This window comes from Hippocampus bargibanti, linkage group LG08 (genome assembly GCF_051943395.1).
Source record: "Hippocampus bargibanti isolate YZ-2025 linkage group LG08, ASM5194339v1, whole genome shotgun sequence".
NCBI lineage: Eukaryota > Metazoa > Chordata > Actinopteri > Syngnathiformes > Syngnathidae > Hippocampus > Hippocampus bargibanti.
Window position 1 is genome coordinate 18,352,061 of NC_142741.1, and position 20,072 is coordinate 18,372,132.

Below are 20,072 nucleotides of genomic sequence, written 5' to 3' on the forward strand. Positions count from 1 at the left end.
CAATGGAGGGGACAGTGACGTTCCCAGGCGAACTGGTCGACATAGCCTCTCCAGCATTTCTTGGGACACATCACCTATGTAAAAAAACAAGAAAGAAAAAAACAAACAAAACAAAACAGATCTCTCAATCTAGCGACAAAGGAACTTGAAAGTTTTAAGAAAAAAAAAACTTTTTGTAAATTCAAAAGGGCAGAACGATGGAAACGAGGAAGACTCAAATTTCCTCCCAACACAAATACGTGCTAGGAAGAAAGACACACAGTGGAAAGGAAAACAGCGATAAAGACCACAAGAAAGTGGATAAAAGGCGAGACAGAGCAAATAAGAGAGATGGCCTGCTCAAAGACTGGTACTGATCAGTGGCTCACTCTGTGATGCGGCTGCCAGGTTCCAACCCAGCGATTGGTCAACAGCATAACTCAGAACATGCATTGCCACAATCCCTCAACGCCACTTCAATGCCACCACAATGGTTCACCACTCTGCGGCTCCAAGAAATGCAGGCTGGCATGAGCAACGTATCAATAAATTCATTACACATTTATTCTAAAATATTTATCAAGTTGCACTGTTCCACAGGAATGCTATTTATGGGGAATGTGATTTGACGTGCCAATGCGTAGTGAAGTTTATAGCATTGATCTGTGTTGTGGTGAGGCAACTGTTTGATGAGGGGGCATCGGCTTCTGAGGACATGTGTCAATCCAAAATTTTAGGGGAGAGGGGGAATTATTGACAAACTGCAGCACTGAGCAATAGTGAGGTTTATTTTGTGAGGAGAGTGTAGTGAGGGTCCGAGGGGTGCTCCTTGGCTCCTCCTAGAGGTAACATTGAATTAAATATGAAGAAAAAAAAATATGAGTAAAACTAAAAGGTACATTGTAGATGAAAGATACATTTGTTACATGACAGCATCAAAGGCAGTAACTCAATTTCTCTGCGTTGTAACAGCGTGTCTTGAAAGAAACATGATCATTTTGCTTGTTGTTTGATCATGTTAGTGTGTGGCATTATATGAACCAGCACTACATACAATTTTGAAGAACAACTTTGGCATAAACATTTGTGCGAACGCTATGTGAGAGCTGTCCAGGCAATGGCATAGACCACAAAATAGGTTGCCATGACAATGACCGAGACACTATTCTCCTTATTATAAGCCATGTCTTTGAAGCTTTTATTTTAAGAGTAAATTGCTACATATTATTGCCTTAAGTAATTAAAAGGCCACAAGCACTGTGAGTCATTTCACTGAGGAACTACAGAAATAATTAACATGGAATTACTGTAAGACAACAATATTGCTGGAAAAAGAAACTCAAGTGACCTCCAAGAAGAAAGAAAAAAAACCAAACTTGAAATAAATGAAGTCAAATGGAATTATTTATTCTAAAAACATGATCACCACACACTTATTAGATGTGAACTTGTTCTTATATAACTCGGCAATGGTTCTTGTTGGGCTGTTTTTTGAAAGACAAACAATTGCTCTGAAGAGGACGAGTCACTCCGAATGACTTTAATTTAAAATATGATGAAAATGTTGTCATTAGATTTGCGACACCTGATGTATTCTAAAATGCGTATACTATGTATTTTTTTTTAATTTGTAAACTGACGGCTAGCCTGATTTATGACTCTTGAGCACATTTAATTAAAACACAATTCTGCTTCAAAATGGCACATTTGTGCCATTTGTATTTCCTCTTTTGTTGCAGTCACTTTTGCAATACTCTATGGTGTGATTGTCTGCGACATGTCCAGGATCTTTTGTTGTCGTGGATCAAAATGCATTATCAGTCATTGTGTATATCACACTATAAGGACTATGACACGTCAAACCAACTCAAAATGGACGGCGAGTCACAGCGTTAGGTCTATAGGGTCAGAATCTGTCTATAGTCATTAAGTTTTTCGTCGACTTTGGCCTTTTTGACTCCTTAGAGTGCTGAATAAAAAATCTGGTTGGTTTGAAGAAGACAGACATTTCTACCATCTGTGTGTGTGCGTGTGTGTGTGTGTGTGTGTGCGTGCGTGCGTGCGTGTGTGTGTGTGTGTGTGTGTGTGTGTGTGTGTGTGTGTGTGTGAGTGAGTGAGTGAGTGAGTGAGTGAGTGAGTGAGTGAGTGAGTGAGTGAGTGAGTGAGTGAGTGAGTGAGTGAGTGAGTGGAAAACAGCACTACTTATTCTGGAAGCTTTGGGAAAATTACATGACAATGCCTATAAACTGAAATCTAATTTGACAAAAAAAAGTCTGCACTGTTTGGGATATCAGCGAATCCTCTAAAGGCCGTGAACACTTTTCACTCGTCAGCATCCAAGGGCTTATTTCCTCGTCATTCCAAGGGCGAGAGCTGATGACTCTGCCATTTGCAAATATATGTATCATCAGGAGATGTACCACAACACTCTCTTGTTCACGTTTGGGGCATTCATAGTCCTCAGATACATGTTCATCGACTGAGAACCCATATAAGCACAGCAAGGACATGCAAGTCCACTATATCTTATCATTTTAAATATGGTGAGCTGGCTATCTGGGAACAGAAGTGAATCCTTTTTCACCCACCAACCTCAGTCATCTGTGAGAGAGAGTGGGTTCGAGGAGTGTGTAGGTTACAGGAGAAATAGAAACACAGACGAAGCGACACACACTAAGAATCACGGGCTCTGCTGACCTTAAACGGCGTGACTCAGACAATGTCAACATGTTCAATGACATCAGTGACCATCCGCTCCAATGTTTGAGCTTGAAATGCTTTGATACGCCAAACGACCTTTATTTGCACAAACCCACATAGACCAGAGGCGGAAGTGTCATGAAACCATAACAATTAGGAGGGAAGGTTCCATCAAAAAACATGTTGTGATTCAAATTATTACTACATTAAAAAAACCCCGATGTGCTTTAATCTGGATATTATTTACAAACTTTGATGAATTGTTTCTCTTAAACCCAAAACAGATTTGTCAAATTGAATAGTGGAGTGCTGCTTGAGAGGTGCCACATGCGTTTTGCACTGACCAGAAAACACAATTAACAGAGAATTAAAACTTAGCCTATAATTTGTGGTTGACTACATCTGACATGTCCTTTTCAGAGTGGACAAAATGTACAGTATTAAACCACAATTGATCATTTTGCTTCAGCCAAATTTAGAAATAGTAGCTGCAAAGCTACATTTAAAAAAGACAATGAGGGAAGGAGGTGCATTCACAATGCTGATGAAATGCTGTACTAATGGAGATTTGGCTTTTTAGAAAATACATATTGTCATGTTCGGCCTCTTCGTATCGGTAGAAATTGAATTTTATGTGACTTATTCACATACATTTAGATATGGGAGTTTAGGGTTTAATGGCGCGGTTGTCTGAATGAGTGGTGGGATAGGCAGGCAGGGGTGTCGGAGTGTTCAAACAAGCAGCCTCTAATCCTGACACGATGCCTCTGCCAATTATAAATGCTTCAAACACGACCGGTGGGAGGAAAAAACATGACCAGGGAGACCAGACGTGCGCCGGGGCGTATTTAGCTACATGCAGGCAGACTGTAATTATATATTTGAGCAAAGGAGAAATTTTGTGACGTTGAGTGGAGGCAGGTGGACGGAAATGCAGAAACTAAGTAGCTTGCTGGCAAGAATTACTGTAAATGATTGATAGTTATTCAAAATAAGCCCAAGGTAAAAACAGTTTTCCTAGATTTAATATACTGGGAGAGCTGATTGGACAATGAAAAAAAGGCACAGGGCATGGTGGTCCTTGGGTGAAACCAATTATAAAAATTAGCCAAATAAGCCGTCATTCAAGTCGAATAAGATTCCATTCATTTTAGATAAATTCCATTTTGGCTAAAACAACAGTGGTGCAATCTGACACTAAAATCATCAACTTGGAGATCACTTTGAATTTCTTTGGAGGTTGTTCTCTGCTATTTTGTTACCATTTGTATTATCAGCCTACATTTGTTTTCTTGTTTTTCCTAAGATGGTGGCGTGTGAACACGCAGCGGCTCCCCTCTCTCTGCAAATTGGCGTTTTCATGTTTATTATGTTTGTTAAAGTCATTATAAGTGCCTTGCATGTTGGGTCCGAGAGGACAGTAATTTCATCTGTGCTGTATGTCATGCATATGTGTTAATAATAATAATAAATGTTATTTTAAGCGCCTTTCAAAGCCCTCAAGGACACTACAGTCACAGACAAGCATAGGTACTATAATAAATACAATACAATCACAAATAGAATACAATAAATAAAATACAATTATACATAGAAACAAGAGAAAGAGATACACAGAAAATGTAATTTTCAATCGGTGGGTTTTGAGATAGGATTTGAAGGTGGGAAGAGAATCGATGTTACGAATGTTGGGAGGAAGTGAGTTCCAGAGTTTGGGGGCAGAGCAGCTGAAAGCTCTGTCCCCCATCGTGCGGAGATGGGTTGGGGGGGGGGGGGGGCACACAGAGGTGGAGGGAGGAAGAGGATTTGAGGGAATGAGTGGCAATAGAAATTTGAAGAAGGTCTGACAGGTATGGGGGGGGGGCAAAGTTATACATAGCTTTAAATGTGTAAAGAAGAATTTTAAAGTTGAATCTATATTTGACCGGCATTGGAGCTCTTGGAGAATGGGGGTGATGTGGTGAAAGGATAAGGTTCTGTTGATGATCCGGGCTGAAGAATTCCGGACAAGTTGAAGTTTGTGGAGAAGTTTCTGATGGACACCAAGGGGAAGTGAATTGCAATAGTCTATCTGGTAGTGACAAGACTATGACCGAGGATAGCGGTGTGAGGGGTGAAAGACGGGCGAAGATGATTGATATTGCGCAGGTGGATTATGAGTGGATTTATGGATAAACCAGCATTTAATTTCAGTGAGGCAGCGTGAAAGGGAAGAAGGTGGAAGTGAGGCGTCGGGTTTGCTGGAGAAATAGAGCTGGGTGTCATCCGCAAATCAATGAAATTGTATACCAAATTTAATGAGAATATTGCCAAGGGGAAGAAGGTAGGTTATAAAGATGAGAGGTCCCAGGACAGAGCCTTGGGGCACACAAGAAGATACAGGAGAGAACTGTGAGGTGAACGAGTTAATTTGGATGAACTGAGAGCGGCCAGAGAGATAAGAGTGGAACCAGCGTAGGGGCGTGTCAGTGATCCCTATGGAGGAAAGTCGGTCAAGGAGAATGGGATGAGAAATGGTGTCAAAAGCTGTAGGTCAAGAAGGACAGGATGGAGAGTAAATCAGCATCAGCTGCCAAAAGAAGATCGTTCGTGACTTTTAAGAGACCTTATTCTGTACTGTGGTGGGGGCGAAAACCAGATTGGAATGGTTCAGAGAGATCATTCTGGGAGAATTGAGAGTGTAGCTGGGAGTTCACAACATTTTCTAGAATTATGGAAATGAAAGGAAGGTGAGAAATGGGCGAAGGTTCTTGAAGTCATTGGGATCAGATCCAGGCTTTTTAAGTATTGGTGTGACATCCGCCGTTTTGAGGGGGACAGGGACGATTCCTGAGGATAGCGATGAGTAAATTATGTCTGAAATGAATGGAAGGAGAGATGCCAAGCAGGATTTGATCAGAACTGCTGGGAGGGGATCTAATTCACAGGAAGAATTCTTGGATTTCGTTACGAGGTTCGAGATTGTGGGATGAGGGAGTTCAAAAGAAGATAGAGAGAGATTCTGTTCTTGTCGAGAGAAAGTTTTCAATTTCATGGAGCGGAGATGGGCGTTGAACCACGGTGCAGAACGAGTAAATAAAACAGAGCGGGATTTGACAGGAGCAAGGGTGTTGAGAATGTCGTTGAGGTCCGAGTTGTAGCAGGAAACCAGTTTGCCAGGAGAGGAGCTTGAGTCCAGAGATAGAGACTTGACATTTCCTGTAAATGTCTTAACAGATAGATTATCCAGTATTTGTGCAAGGAGTGTATTCTGATCACTGGTGGTCAAGAATTAAACACATGGGCCTGATGTTATTTAATGTATCTAAACTAGTGTGTAAATCTTGAAAGATTATAATATAATGACAACCACCAAATGCTGTGCTTCCAGATGACCGTCATTACAAGGATTGACATTGAGTCAAGGCTGGGAGAAGTGGGAGAGGCTCCAGGTTGCGGATGTCTGAAGTCTTCAAGACAGATTAATGGCGTGTCGCAGTCTGTAGGTTAAGAATATCTTCCAAATTTATACGTTTATTGTTTTTTACCTTTAATCTACAAAACACATTTTGGAAACATGTTTTCGTGTCAGTCAATAGCGTACTTGCTGTTGTTTACCACTTTGTGAATGTCTGACATCATTTCAACCACAGCAACCACATAATAGAGTGCACTGTAGATGCGCGCGCACACACACACACACACACACACACACACACACACACACACACACACACACACACACACACACACACACACACACACACACACACACACACACACACACACACACACACACACACACACACACACACACACACACACACACACACACACACACACACACACACACACGCGCGCGCGCACGCACACACACACACACACACACACACACACACACACACACACACACACACACACACACACACACACACACACACACACACACACACACACGCACACGCACACTCACACATCTCAAACACTCCTTTGATCGTGCACCACATTCACACTTCCTGTAAAATCCCGGCTTCCTAAATGATGGCTCAGAAACCAAGATGGGTAACAGGCCTACTTCTTGTGGCCTGCCACATGATCAAGAGTCCTCATATCATTAAATGAGCAAGCGTCCTGAGGTGTAGTGCTCATTTAGGATTTAAAATGTGACATTTTGGTGAAAGTTCCAAAATATTAGATTTTGTTTTTAGCTCTGCTGCTCCTTTTGCCAATCACTGAATATTAGGTGACAGTTATGAGTGCCTTCTACCCCCGTATCTTAAGGTTTGTCTTTGTTGCCTTTGGTTTCAAATTTCAACTTTCAAATTGACTGTACTTTCATATTTTCTTTGTGTTCCTTCAGCTGCTTGTCCCAAAGGTTATTGATACAACTGGTTTACTCCTTGTGTGTTGTTTGGGTCTTCCTTGTTGTCTCGTCAGTTTATTTGTTTGTCATTCCTTGTTGCTCTTTGTCATCTTTTTTACGCGTCGATGAATCCATTGCCGGTTTTGGTGTCTTACTTTGAACTATCCCGTTTTCACTTATGTGACTCTTTTTCCATTTTGTTGTCTTTCCCAAAATTGGGAAATTTGGGAAATAACGGTAAACACATTTTGCTTTGGGCAAACATGCAGCCTCGCTTTACTACTTCCTTGAACTTGGGTCCTCAACAATGCCGCAACATGACAGTCTATGACATTGTTTTCATGAACTGTTATCGTGACAGTAACATCACTGGAGACAAAGCATTGACCTAAAAGATTTTAATTATTTCACTTACGCAGGCAATCCCAAAAGTTGGTTGTTATGTGAAGCAAAAACCAAGGCGCTGAGATGAGAAGTGCAAGACATGAAAACAACTTTATACCCCCTCTAAATTAACTAAATAATATATCATTTAGTTTTTTCCTCCCATGTCATTGTTGATAATGCTTGGGAAATATATTAAAGCCCAAGCTCAGCTTTTATAATGTACCACAATTGTCTCCATCGGAAGTAATTGTTCCATGCCTTGGCTAAATTGAAAACACTGGTGTATGATTTAAAAACAGGATGAAGCATAAAATTATCATTCACCACAATAAAGTGGAACCTCCAAAGTCAAACTCCCTAAAAGTTGTACAATTTGGACTTCAATCACAATTTTCTGGAAAAATATACATTAAAAATCCTCTTCATGTGTGAAGTCTAAATGTCACCATATATTACGGTGAACATCTAAGGGATTAATTCAACAAGTTCCTTTTTGTTTGTGTTTTTTACCTTCTTTCATTACTTTTTTCATGTCAGCAAAACACATATGTGGAAGAACAAAAGCGTAATAATAACCATAGTACCAGGCATTATAGTCACGAAAACAAGACCAAAAGAAACCCAGCCCAATAATTTAAATATCAGTTCCAAACACAAATTTACGTAGATGCTTGTGTAACACATCTTGTTCTTTTCCTTTCCGCTATTCCCTTCAAGAGTCGCCACAATGACACATAGAAATGAATGTATTATTAACCCCGGCATTACAATTTTCTGTAGCTTCACAGGGCTTTCTTTCTGAAAAAATAAAAAAATATTTTTTTTAAAGGTGATCTAACATGAAAGAACTGAACATCGCAGTTCAACAACTACTCTCCAGAATTGATATCCGAAATATTTTTCTCACCCTATTTTGCTATCGCCAAAACGCATCTGTCAACCAGAACATGATAACTGAGTGTTTTCACACACACACACACACACACACACACACACACACACACACACACACACACACACACACACACACACACACACACACACACACACACACACACACACACACACACACACACACACACACACACACACACGCACGCACACACACACACACACACACACACACACACACACACACACACACACACACACACACACACACGCACACACACACACACACACACACACACACACACACACACACACACACACACACACACACACACACACACACACACACACACACACACACACACACACACACACACACACACACACACACACACACACACACACACACACACACACACACTCCCAGCAGATGTTTCGTCCGCCACTGCCTTCCCAGAAACCCACAAGTGAGCGCATTTTCCCGCCGCAGGGTCGGGGAGTAAAACCACTGGAGAGGAGACCGCAGTGCTCCAACAAAACTCCAGAGGGAGAAAAATGTACAGAAAAACCTTTCAAAAAGGAAAGGAGATGAAAAAAAGTGAAGGATTTTCTAATCCATCCTTTATTGAGGTGGCTGGTTTTCGGCCGGGCAACTTTTTTTTTTTATGTGTGAGAAGGCTGGCCTGTAATTTTGGTAGCAACGGCGACCAGAGGGACTTGTAATAAAACGAGACTCTATTCTGGGATGCTCTGTAATAATGGATGCCACCATCCATTCCTCTTGTTAGAGATGGAATGATGAATGGAGGCTTGGCAATGGATGGGTATATGCTTCGATGGTAGTGGCATGAATGGATGTGGACAATGTGTGAGGGGTGGCCCAAGAGCGGGGGGTACAACAATGAGCACAGTCACAATTCAGCTGACACACGCACTTCTGACCTACAGGAATAAACAAAACAGATAGAATGGCAGGGAAAGGAACCAACTTTCTGAATATTTAAATGCCTCGATATATTGCGAGCTCCAGCTCATGCTGACTTTTTTTGTATATCAATCAGAGCCTAGCTGCTCTTATTGATATACATCAGGGCCTATTATGACCTCACTCTTTACAAGACCTTGTGGTTGAATTTCTACGTTCAGACACCTCTCTATAATCGTCACGCCGTGTTAACAGTCAGCCATTAAGTCAAAGCCATAATTAGAAAATTACATTGGCACACATCCTGTCATTAGAAGTGTCTATTGCTATAGCGTTGTAATTACATTTTAGTAGGTTGTTATTGCACCATTTAGAAGCTGTCCGTCTTACCTCAATCTCCTCCTTAATTGGATGTATTGGGCTCTCCTAGCCCCCAGGTCCGCCCACCTCTTAGATGGAACATTCCAGTGGTTTTCGATTTGAAGATGTAGAGTATTACACAAGAGACTAATAAGCCACACAATGAAAGAAAATGAGGAGGAAACACAGCAGAGAAAGAAAATTGTTTCAAAGAAAGAAAGGTTAGCAAAGCAAAGTACTGTGAAGAAATATTGAAAATAAGTAAATCGGGTAGGAATCGGGTGGGGGGAAGGTATGATGGGTGGATTAGGTTGGGGCTGGGGGCGGTGAATAGAGTTTTCTCGCATGACAGATTCCCTCTTCGCCAACTCCGGCTTGTCCTTTAATACCCAGAGGTCTTCATGTGGCTTCTCAACAAAAGCAAAGTTGACCACATCACTGCCGTGCTGCGTGTTGCTCACATGCTGCCTGGATGCTCACGTGTGTGTGTGTGTGCGCGCGTGTGTGTGTGTGTGTGTGAGAGTGTGAGGTCACGTGCGTGAGCAACATCTGTCAGACATGCAGAGCACTCAGTGAGACTTGCACATCTTAATTTGTCAATGCCACTGTGATGGACAGGAAGGGGTAACATTTTGCAGGAAATGGACTGAGTAGAAATATGATGGCTTCAATATGATTGGGACTGCAAATACTGCTTCTGAATGTGATTTCATTATCTGTGCGTTGTCCTCATTACATACAAAACAAAACTATGAAATTGAGGCTTCTGAACATTGCGTGTGACTTCTGTGAACAAAGATCACAATGAAATAAAGAGAATAACATCAGTTAGACCATATAGAGTCCTTCCTTTAGATCCTTTCAGCACCCAACAATATTTATCATCATCAAAACAATTGTTTGTGGTATTAGTTTTTGTAATCAGCATTGTACGTCTGTGTAAGCTCTCAGTCGTACAGGAGTGGTCCATCGATGAAAAGGTTTCTTCAGCCGTCATCTGTACTTCATTAAAGGTGTCGGACGTTTCGCTTCTTATCCAAGAAACTTCGTCAGCAAACTAAAGTCTTAATGGTAGTTTAGGCCCTATATATATATACAGTAAAGTCTCGTTATATCGATATTCAAGGGAGTCCGAAAAAATATGGATATAACCGGGACTATCGATATATCCGACCCTGTTTGCATGTAATTCTCTCCGTGCGTGCATCAAAATAGTATCGATATAACCGGGACTATCGATATATCCGATATCGATATAACGAGACTTTACTGTATATATGTAACGGAGTTGTACACTTAGGTTATTAAATTATGAAGGAAGTGACGCAACGGCGCACAGTGTGGCACTATGTCCCGCCCATAGTTTCCAGAACAATCTCGAGGAGATTCAGGTTAATCACAAGACGAAACCCATGCGACTTCACCCATCCCTTCTGCCATACTGTGTTGCAGAAATAAAAGAAATAAAAAGACACATCCACGCGTCTCGTCTTCATTAATACGGCAGCATCGTGGAGATGAAGACAGTCACTGTTGTGACACCCGTCACATTGGTGCCGTGACCCGGATCACAAGTGACTCTCCACTTCGGACCGGGACCGCGATGCTGCACAATGAAGACGCTGTGCAGTCCCATCACTCGGTGGACGGTGTGTCGACCCCCGTTTTGGAAATACATGTAGTGTGTTAATTGTCTGACCTGCTGTTTTGCAATTAGTGTGTTTTTTTTCATGTACGTGTTTTCGTGTGTTAAGTCTAAGAATGAGCTCCTTACATTTAACCAGTAGCACACCTTTGAATGAGTGTGTTGCTAGAGGTAGAGGCTTCCCAACCGTGTAACAGTTGTGTGGTGCAATCCGGAGTGGTGTAGGTTGTACAGAGGGGAATGGGCAGGTTCAAGCTGAGGCCACTTATGTTAGTGGGGACAGAGTTCCTTCCCAGACCCAGTGCAGTGCATCTACGACGAGCGCACAGACAACTGATACACCGGCGACAGATCCCTTACTCCAGTCACCTGACGTAGTTGGTCAGATGAGTGACATAATTAGACAGCATTTTTGTACATCCTTGCCCGATAACCTTGTCTATTGTGCCTGTTGGTCTTTCTGTTGTCTTCCGTGTGTATGTTGCCTCACTTCTGCATAATTTAAGGGGGGTGTATGTAACGGAGTTGTACACTTAGGTTATTAAATTATGAAGGAAGTGACGCAACGGCGCACAGTGTGGCACTATGTCCCGCCCATAGTTTCCAGAACAATCTCGAGGAGATTCAGGTTAATCACAAGACGAAACCCATGCGACTTCACCCATCCCTTCTGCCATACAGTGTTGCAGAAATAAAAGAAATAAAAAGACACATCCACGCGTCTCGTCTTCATTAATACGGCAGCATCGTGGAGATGAAGACAGTCACTGTTGTGACACCCGTCACATATATATATCCCTACTGCCGGACTCTGCTGTGATAGGTCCCTGCTCTCAGTTTAGGGGAAACAGAGGACTACTCCCTGCAGCTCCACTGATTGTTCCTATTTTTCTGACTAATGACTGGCCTGATTGCCCCACTACCACCGGTATCACCTCATCAGTAGTACTGATCCTATTTTGCCTAAGCAGGCTGTTGTACGAACGATCCAAATTGAACCTCACCCCACCATATGTGTTTAATGAAGGATTTTGCTGTTTTATGAAAATAGCTTCTTTTACTCCCCTTTCAAACCATCTATGTTCTTACGCTAAGATTTTAACCTCATTGTCATCAAATGAGTGGTTGCTAGCTTTTAGGTGCATATGTACTGCCGATTGAGGCCCACTAGTATTATCCCTAGGATGTTGATAAAGTTGATAAAGACTTTATCAACATCGCAGGGATAATATACTAGTGGGCATATATCAGTCTGGACAGTATGGCTATATATATAGGGCCTAAACAACAGTAAGACCTTAGTCTTCTGACGTAGTTTCTTCGATAAGAAGCAAAACGTCCGGCACCTTCAAAGAAGTACAGATGAAGGCCGAAGAAACCTTTTCATCAATCAGCATTGTAATTAATTTTGGTGCTGTCAATTTATTAAAAACGTTAACAGGCTGTATTGAAGATTTATTTATGCAGATAAACAGGTAACCGTCATTGAGGTATGATTGTATCCAGGAGAGAGCAATGTCAATGACGTTGAGAGAGGACTCAAGACGAGTGAGGAGGATGGAGCGATTTATGGTGTCAAATAAGCGACGAGGTCAAGTAAGATGAGAATGTTGATTGAGGCAATGGGTGTCAGAAGAGAAGAGGAGGTCCTATGTGACTTCAGGAAGAGCTGTTCCTGAGCTATAATGGGATTTGAAGCCCGATTTTTTTCAGACAGGTGTAACAGCGGCAGGTCTGACAACGAGGTTGAAATACGACCCGGTGGACCGGGGAGTGAGTTAAGAACAAGAGCATTTGTGGGATAAGAGCAGGAAGACAGGCTTTGACTAGTGTGGAGGGGATAGGGACGATAATGCTGGTCATGGCTTTTATGCCATAAAGCAATGTACCACGGTCAGATGGGATAAGCAGGGAGAACTAGGTGAGTGACTAATCAGTCAGTGGAAGAGTTACAGACTGTAGAAAGAGTGTGAAAGAAGTGGAAGAGGCCATTTGGTATCAATGGTGTAAATGTCTGCCTGGAATAACGATAAGAAGGAGTTACGTTTGTCTGGTGAACAGTATTGGAAAGTGTTGTTCATGGGTTTGAGCGTCATGGGGTTGTTGGTGTCAGAGTGGGTGAGTCTTGATTAGTAGGCCTGAGCGTGTAGTGTTCAGGTTGTCTTATATTGCTGGATGTAGTCTTTGAATGTTATGGTCTGAACTGGGAGTCCTGTTTTGTTGGCTAATCTTTCCAGTTGACCTATCCTGGTTGTCATTTGGCAGAGTTTATGGGTGTAAAATGCAGCAGTGAAGGAGACAGGAGGTTGTGAGGGGGACAAACTTGTTCAGGCAGGAGGACAATGTGTTGTGGATGTTGACCAGGTCTGTGGAGAGCGTGCTACAGAGAATGATGAGGGTGGATAATTTATCATTGGAGAAGGCTGCCAGGGAAAAGTGGCAGAGCATCTTGATGTTCAGAAATGTGCTGATGCACTTGAGCTTGCATTTGAGTGGTGTGTGTGTGAGAGAGAGAGAGAGAGAGAGAGAGAGAGAGAGAGAGAGAGAGAGAGAGAGAGAGAGAGAGAGAGAGAGAGAGAGAGAGAGAGAGAGAGAGAGAGAGATTCATATATTTTGTCCAGAGATTGTGAGGAGTATTGGTTTGGAAGTTGAGTTAGTTATTAAATTCAGTTTGTTATACATTCATGCACTGAGACCCAGATAGAAAGTTCATGCATTGTCAGTGGACCAGTGGGTAGCGTGTCGACCTCACAGTGCAGAGGTCATGGGTTCAATCGCGGCTCCGGCCTCCCTGTGTTGAGTTTGCATGTTCTCCCCGGGCCTGCATGTGTTATCTCTGGCTACTCCAATTTCCTCCCACATTACCAAAACTTGCATAGCAGACTATGAAACACTCCAAATTGTCCCTAAGTGTGAGTGTGAGCCAGAGTGTTTTTTTTCGTCTCTGTGTGCACTGCGATTGGCTGGTAACCAGTTCAGGGTGTCTCCCGCCTACTGTCGGGAGACATCTAGGATAGGCCCCAGCACCCCCTGGGACCCTAGTGAGGATAAAGTGGATCAGAAATATACCAAGATATATTCTGGTAACAAATGCTTATTAATGGTGAAAGTACTGTCAAAGATTTTGAATAGTACTTATTAAAACGGCATTTTGACACGAAAATCTTCTTTTCCTTTCGGCTTTTCCCTTCAAGGGGTCGCCACAGCGAATCAGTAACCTCCATCTTCAGAGCAATGATACGCATGGTTGTTTTGGCCAAGCTTTTACGTCGGATGCCCTTCCTGACACAACCCTCTGTATTTATCCGGGCTTGGGACTGGCACAAGAAGACTTATGTCCCTTTGTGGCTACAGAACAAGTAACTCGCTCAGTCAAAGGCTCCCAAACACAAAATTGTCATCAGCACAGAAACAATCAAAAAAGCAAAACTATACTCACCATTTGATGACAATGCTCCTTACAGTTAATTTCTCTGAATGATTAAAATAATTTTACTGCATATTCTCCTAGACGTCAACCCAATAATCGCGCAAGACTAAAAACAAGCCTGTCAATTTTTCCTCTGGCAATACAGCTATAAACACTACAAATCCACACTGGTATTATAAAGTGCTGAGGACTCAAGCCTCTCTCATTGTAGGGGGTGTTTGCACGAAAATGATGGGTCATAATGAGCAGCAGGCAGGCAACGTTACATTCTATACTGTGAACAATTCTGCCCTCTAGTGTTTAGACATCAGTACGCAAGAACAACATTTAAATACAAATTAAACAACTACATATCTGTCTTGACATTTTAGTAATAATGTCATTCATTATTATTATTATAATTATTTTATAATCATCATTTTCATGATTCATTGCTGTTGATGACCCTGGAACTCATTTTAAGTGCATTTTCTGTACAATGGCACATGTTCGTTGTCACTCACACATACACTTATTTGTGATCAGTGTATAGAAGATGGTTCGAAAATTCTAAAAGACTGTCTTGGACCAATTACAATCAACAAACGGTTACATAATTGTGTATTGGGAGTTTGTAGTGCATGTGTAAACACGCCTGTGTGTTTGTCTGCCATGTGTCCAAACAGGAAGTGGTAGGAACTGGTTTGAGGTTAGTGGCAGGAAAGAATAGTACTACTGCTGCTGTGATGTTGGCTATTCCATCGAGTCATTGGGTTTATGACACCTGTGACCACATCCTCCCATCAGCATATAATCCAGACCTGCTCTGCATGGCTTAATACCTAATATCGACCAATGTCACCTCCTTTTCTTTGTCACCCCCCCCAAAAAAAAATAAAAAATAAAAAAAAGCAAACCATCATTTTCAATGCCCCATTGCTTCTATATAAAATGCTTTCTTTCTGAATAGTGCTCCACCCTTGTCTTTAAACATTAAATGCTGCAACAGTTTGGCCACAGGATCTAAAAGGCCATGTTTCTGTGTTATTTACTAGCTTGTGGCACACCACATCCCTCTTATTCACATCTGGACTTTCAACCATCTTCAATGAAAAAAGGGCAGTGATGTCACCGCAAAGAGGAAGTTAACCATCACATTTAGTCATATTCGTCTGAAGCACTTTTCATGATATACAGTATATCTGATGTGACGGTGTGAAGTAGTGGACAGCTGTTTTTTTTTATGTTAGCATTCAATACGAAAAAAAAAAAAAACCTTTGGTTGATATGGTTTCCTCACAGTAACGACCCCATTAATTGATATTTGCCCAATAGCCTACATACATACATTTTCTGAATCGTTTTTTTTCATGCATCCTTTTCATATCATTGATGACTGTCTCTGTTGTATTTATTGATTCTTTTCTACATTGATTGTTTTTTTCAGTTTCACAAATCCTTTATACCATTTTACCTTCAAAGATATGGATGTACCGCATGGTCAAACATAAAAATACCCAAACAAAAATATTGTTTTGAAATGTGACAGCCGTGCTAATCAAATTATATGCGTTCAGTTGATGATGGGCAACATTGGAAATCACCACCACTGTGCCAGCGGGAATCAGGTGGCCTCCAAGGGTAAAAACCCTGATTTTAAAAAAAAAAAAGCTCACAGGAACAAACTTATTGTAATTTTCCCAGATTATTCTTCTTTTCTTTTTGTCTCTTCCCTTCAAGGGTTCGCCACAGCAAATCAGTGTCCTCCATCTTCAGAGGTTTGATTCACATGTTTGTTTATTATAGAGGGTGAATCTGAAAAAAAATACAGGGACAGTTAGAAATGCATTTTTTACTCTTTTGTATCTGCTCCAGCATTTTAATTATTGTTTTCCCTGCATTGCTAAGCCATTGTTGTTCATTGTGGAAATAAATAATCACTAGTGAAAATAAAACAACTCTCACGGGATACCATTGGTTGAGTGGATCACAGCCCTCACTGAATAGTAAAATTGTCCTTTAGGTTCAACATTGTGTTTATGTAATATCAATATTGTGTGTATCTAAGTACTTTTGTTTCAGGATGTCCGTGCAGTGGACTCCCAGATGAGTGAAAAATCGTTTTAGGGTTGGCTGAACAGAAACAATTCCTTGCATCCCCACCCACTGGTCAAACATTGTCAATGCAGATTAACAATGCTTCAACATCCGAGACATCCATGAACTCCATCTTGGGCACAGAACTTTATGTCAACGGCACCACTACATAGCATATGTCACTTTATTTGTTGCTTGTAAGTACTGTATCACCTGTGAACCTTATTTTATAGTCGATCTAGCGAACATGCATGAATCAGTGTCAGAGCTCTTGTAGGTAAGACTTATTAATGTATTGGGCCATAAAACATTATTTTATGAATATCATTTGATGCCTGTGTGGTTAATACCAAAGTCCTTGTTTTTACATTATTGCGAATGTCCGCAGTAAATACAGCTTTCAAGGCATTGAGGAAAATACACCAAAAGGTTTTCCAGGAAAAATAAATGGGTAGAAAAAACAGTGAGAAAGATCTGTCAGCAAGGATTTTTTCTTCTTGTTTATCTCTAGGTTTTTTTTTAATAATATAAATCACTGAATATAATTCTCATTAGTGTTGATCATTCAGAAGCCCCACTGTACACCTACATATCAGAATATGGTAATCAGAGACAGACTAAATATTTATTAATATTTCAATATTTAGGACCACGGTGATGCATCCGTCCATTTTCCTATCTGCTTATACTCAAGGGTTGGTTGGGTGGGAGTGTGGGGTGCGAGGTGTGTGTGTGTGTGGGGAGGGGGGGGTTGCTGGAGAATATCCCAGCTGTCTTCCAGCAAAAGGTTGGGGATTCCGGTTGAAGCCAATTGCAGTTAGCATGACAATCATCTAATTAGCAATTAAGTCCAAAGTTTTTTTATGCAACAAAACAAAAAACGACTGAGCGAGAAAGGAACTATATGCATATTGTACCTATTTTTTTCTTCACAATACCCCCATAAATATTAGCCATTGCAAACAAGTTTGATTAATGTGGAATCTCTCTCTCTCTCTCTCTCTCTCTCTCTCTCTCTCTCTCTCTCTCTCTCTCTCTCTCTCTCTCTCTCTCTCTCTCTCTCTCTCTCTATTTATTTATTGTGATGTCATGAAAGGCTTGCTCTCAGCGGGGCAGGACGAGGAGTGCAATGGGTGACAGGTTTGAATGCAAACAGATTTTAAGGGTTTCAGGGGAATTCAGGGGGAATTCACAAGCAAAAAAGGCAAGAATAGGGTCCCTTCCAATCCTTAAATCATAATAAAGTCTCTTCTGAGGTGAAACTGAAGACGGAGTTCTTTTCCATGTGTTTCTAGGCCTCAAGCCTCTTGATGTCCTTCCTAGGTAGCCTAGCCACCATTAACAAGGTTCCAAATCCGATGTTCCGTGCTATGGTCCCAACTGGCGACCAGTTTCATGCCGCAATCAGTTTCTCAGTTTTCTCCACAGAGGACAACAATGGAGCTTGTCTTCCCGGCCGCACACTCTCTGGCCTTAATAGCCCTGCATGGCAATCAAGCCACGATCAGCCATAGGTGTGGGGTTTGGATTGCTGCCGTCCACCAGATGGGGCCAAAACTCTCTCTGCGTGAAGCCATCTTAGTGGAATGTATTTCCCCTCCAGCACCCACCCTCTCGTGACATCACATCTCATGACAATCTATCTATCTATCTATCTATCTATCTATCTATCTATCTATCTATCTATCTATCTATCTATCTATCTATCTATCTATCTATCTATCTATCTATCAAAAATCCTCGTCTCACCCACCATGAGTGGTGTCTGTCCCCCATTTCAGCTCGGGTCCTCTACCAGAGGCCAGGAAGCTTGAGGGTTCTGCGCAGTATCCGTGCTGTTCCCAGCATTGCGCTTTTCTGGACCGAGATGTCCAATGTTGTTCCCGGGATCTGTTGCAACCACTCGTCGAGTTTGGGGGTCACTGCCCCGAGTGCTCCGACCACCACAGGCACGACTGTCACCTTGACCTTCCAGGCTCTCTCCAGCTCCTCTCCGAGCCCTTGGTATTTCTCGATTTTCTCATGTTCCTTCTTTCTGATGTTTCCATCACTCGGGACCGCTCCATCCATGACAACGGCTTTCCTTTCCCCTTTATCTATGACCACGACATCTGGTTGGTTGGCCATTACCATCTTGTCAGTCTGTATCTGGAAGTCCCACAGGATCTTTGCTCGGTCATTCTCCACCACCTTGGGAGGTGTTTCCCATTTTGACCTCGAGGGTTCCAGTCCACACTGCGCACAGATGTTTCGGTAGACTATGCCAGCCACCTGGTTATGGCGCTCCATGTAGGCTTTCCCTGCCAGCATCTTACACCCTGCAGTTATGTGTTGGATTGTCTCAGGTGCCTCTTTGCACAACCTACACCTTGGGTCTTGTCTGGTGTGGTATATCCCTGCCTCTATGGCTCTGGTGTTCGGGGTCTGCTCTTGGGCAGCCAGGATGAGTGCCTCTGTGCTGTCATTTAGGCCAGCCCTCTCTAGCCACTGATAGGACTTCTTGAGATCAGCCACTTCTGCTATGGTTCGGTGGTACATCCCGTGTAGGGGCTTTATTTCCCATGATTGTCCCTCATCCAGCACCTCATCCTCTGTTCCCCATTGACTGAGACATTCTCTGAGTACATCATCCGTTGGAGCCTTCTCTTTGATGTATTCATGGAGCTTGGATGTTTCATCCTGGACAGTGGCTCTCACACTCACTAGTCCCCGGCCTCCTTCCTTACGGCTTATATACAGTCTCAGTGTGCTGGACTTGGGATGGAACCCTCCGTGCATGGTGAGGAGTTTTCGGGTCTTAACATCCGTGGTCTGAATCTCTTCCTTTGGCCACCTAATTATTCCTGCAGGGTATCTGATCACTGGCAGGGCATAGCTGTTTATTGCCCGGGTCTTGTTCTTGCCATTGAGCTGGCTTCTGAGGACTTGCCTCACCCGCTGTAGGTATTTGGTCATAGCCGCTTTCCTTGTTGCTAGTTCGAGGTTGCCATTGGCCTGTGGTATACCGAGGTACTTGTAGCTGTTTTCAATGTCTGCTATTGTTCCTTCAGGGAGTGAGACCCCTTCAGTGTGGACTACCTTGCCCCTCTTAGTCACCACCCGACTACATTTTTCTAGCCCGAATGACATTCCGATATCACTGCTGTAGATCCTGGTTGTGTGGATCAGGGAGTCTATGTCCCTTTCGCTCTTAGCATACATGTAGAGGAGGTTACTGATCGTAGCTCCATTTCTGAGGCGGTATCCATAGCCTGTCTTGGCGATTATCTGGCTGAGGGGGTTCAGTCCTATGCAGAACAGCAGTGGGGAGAGTGCATTACCTTCATATATGCCACAT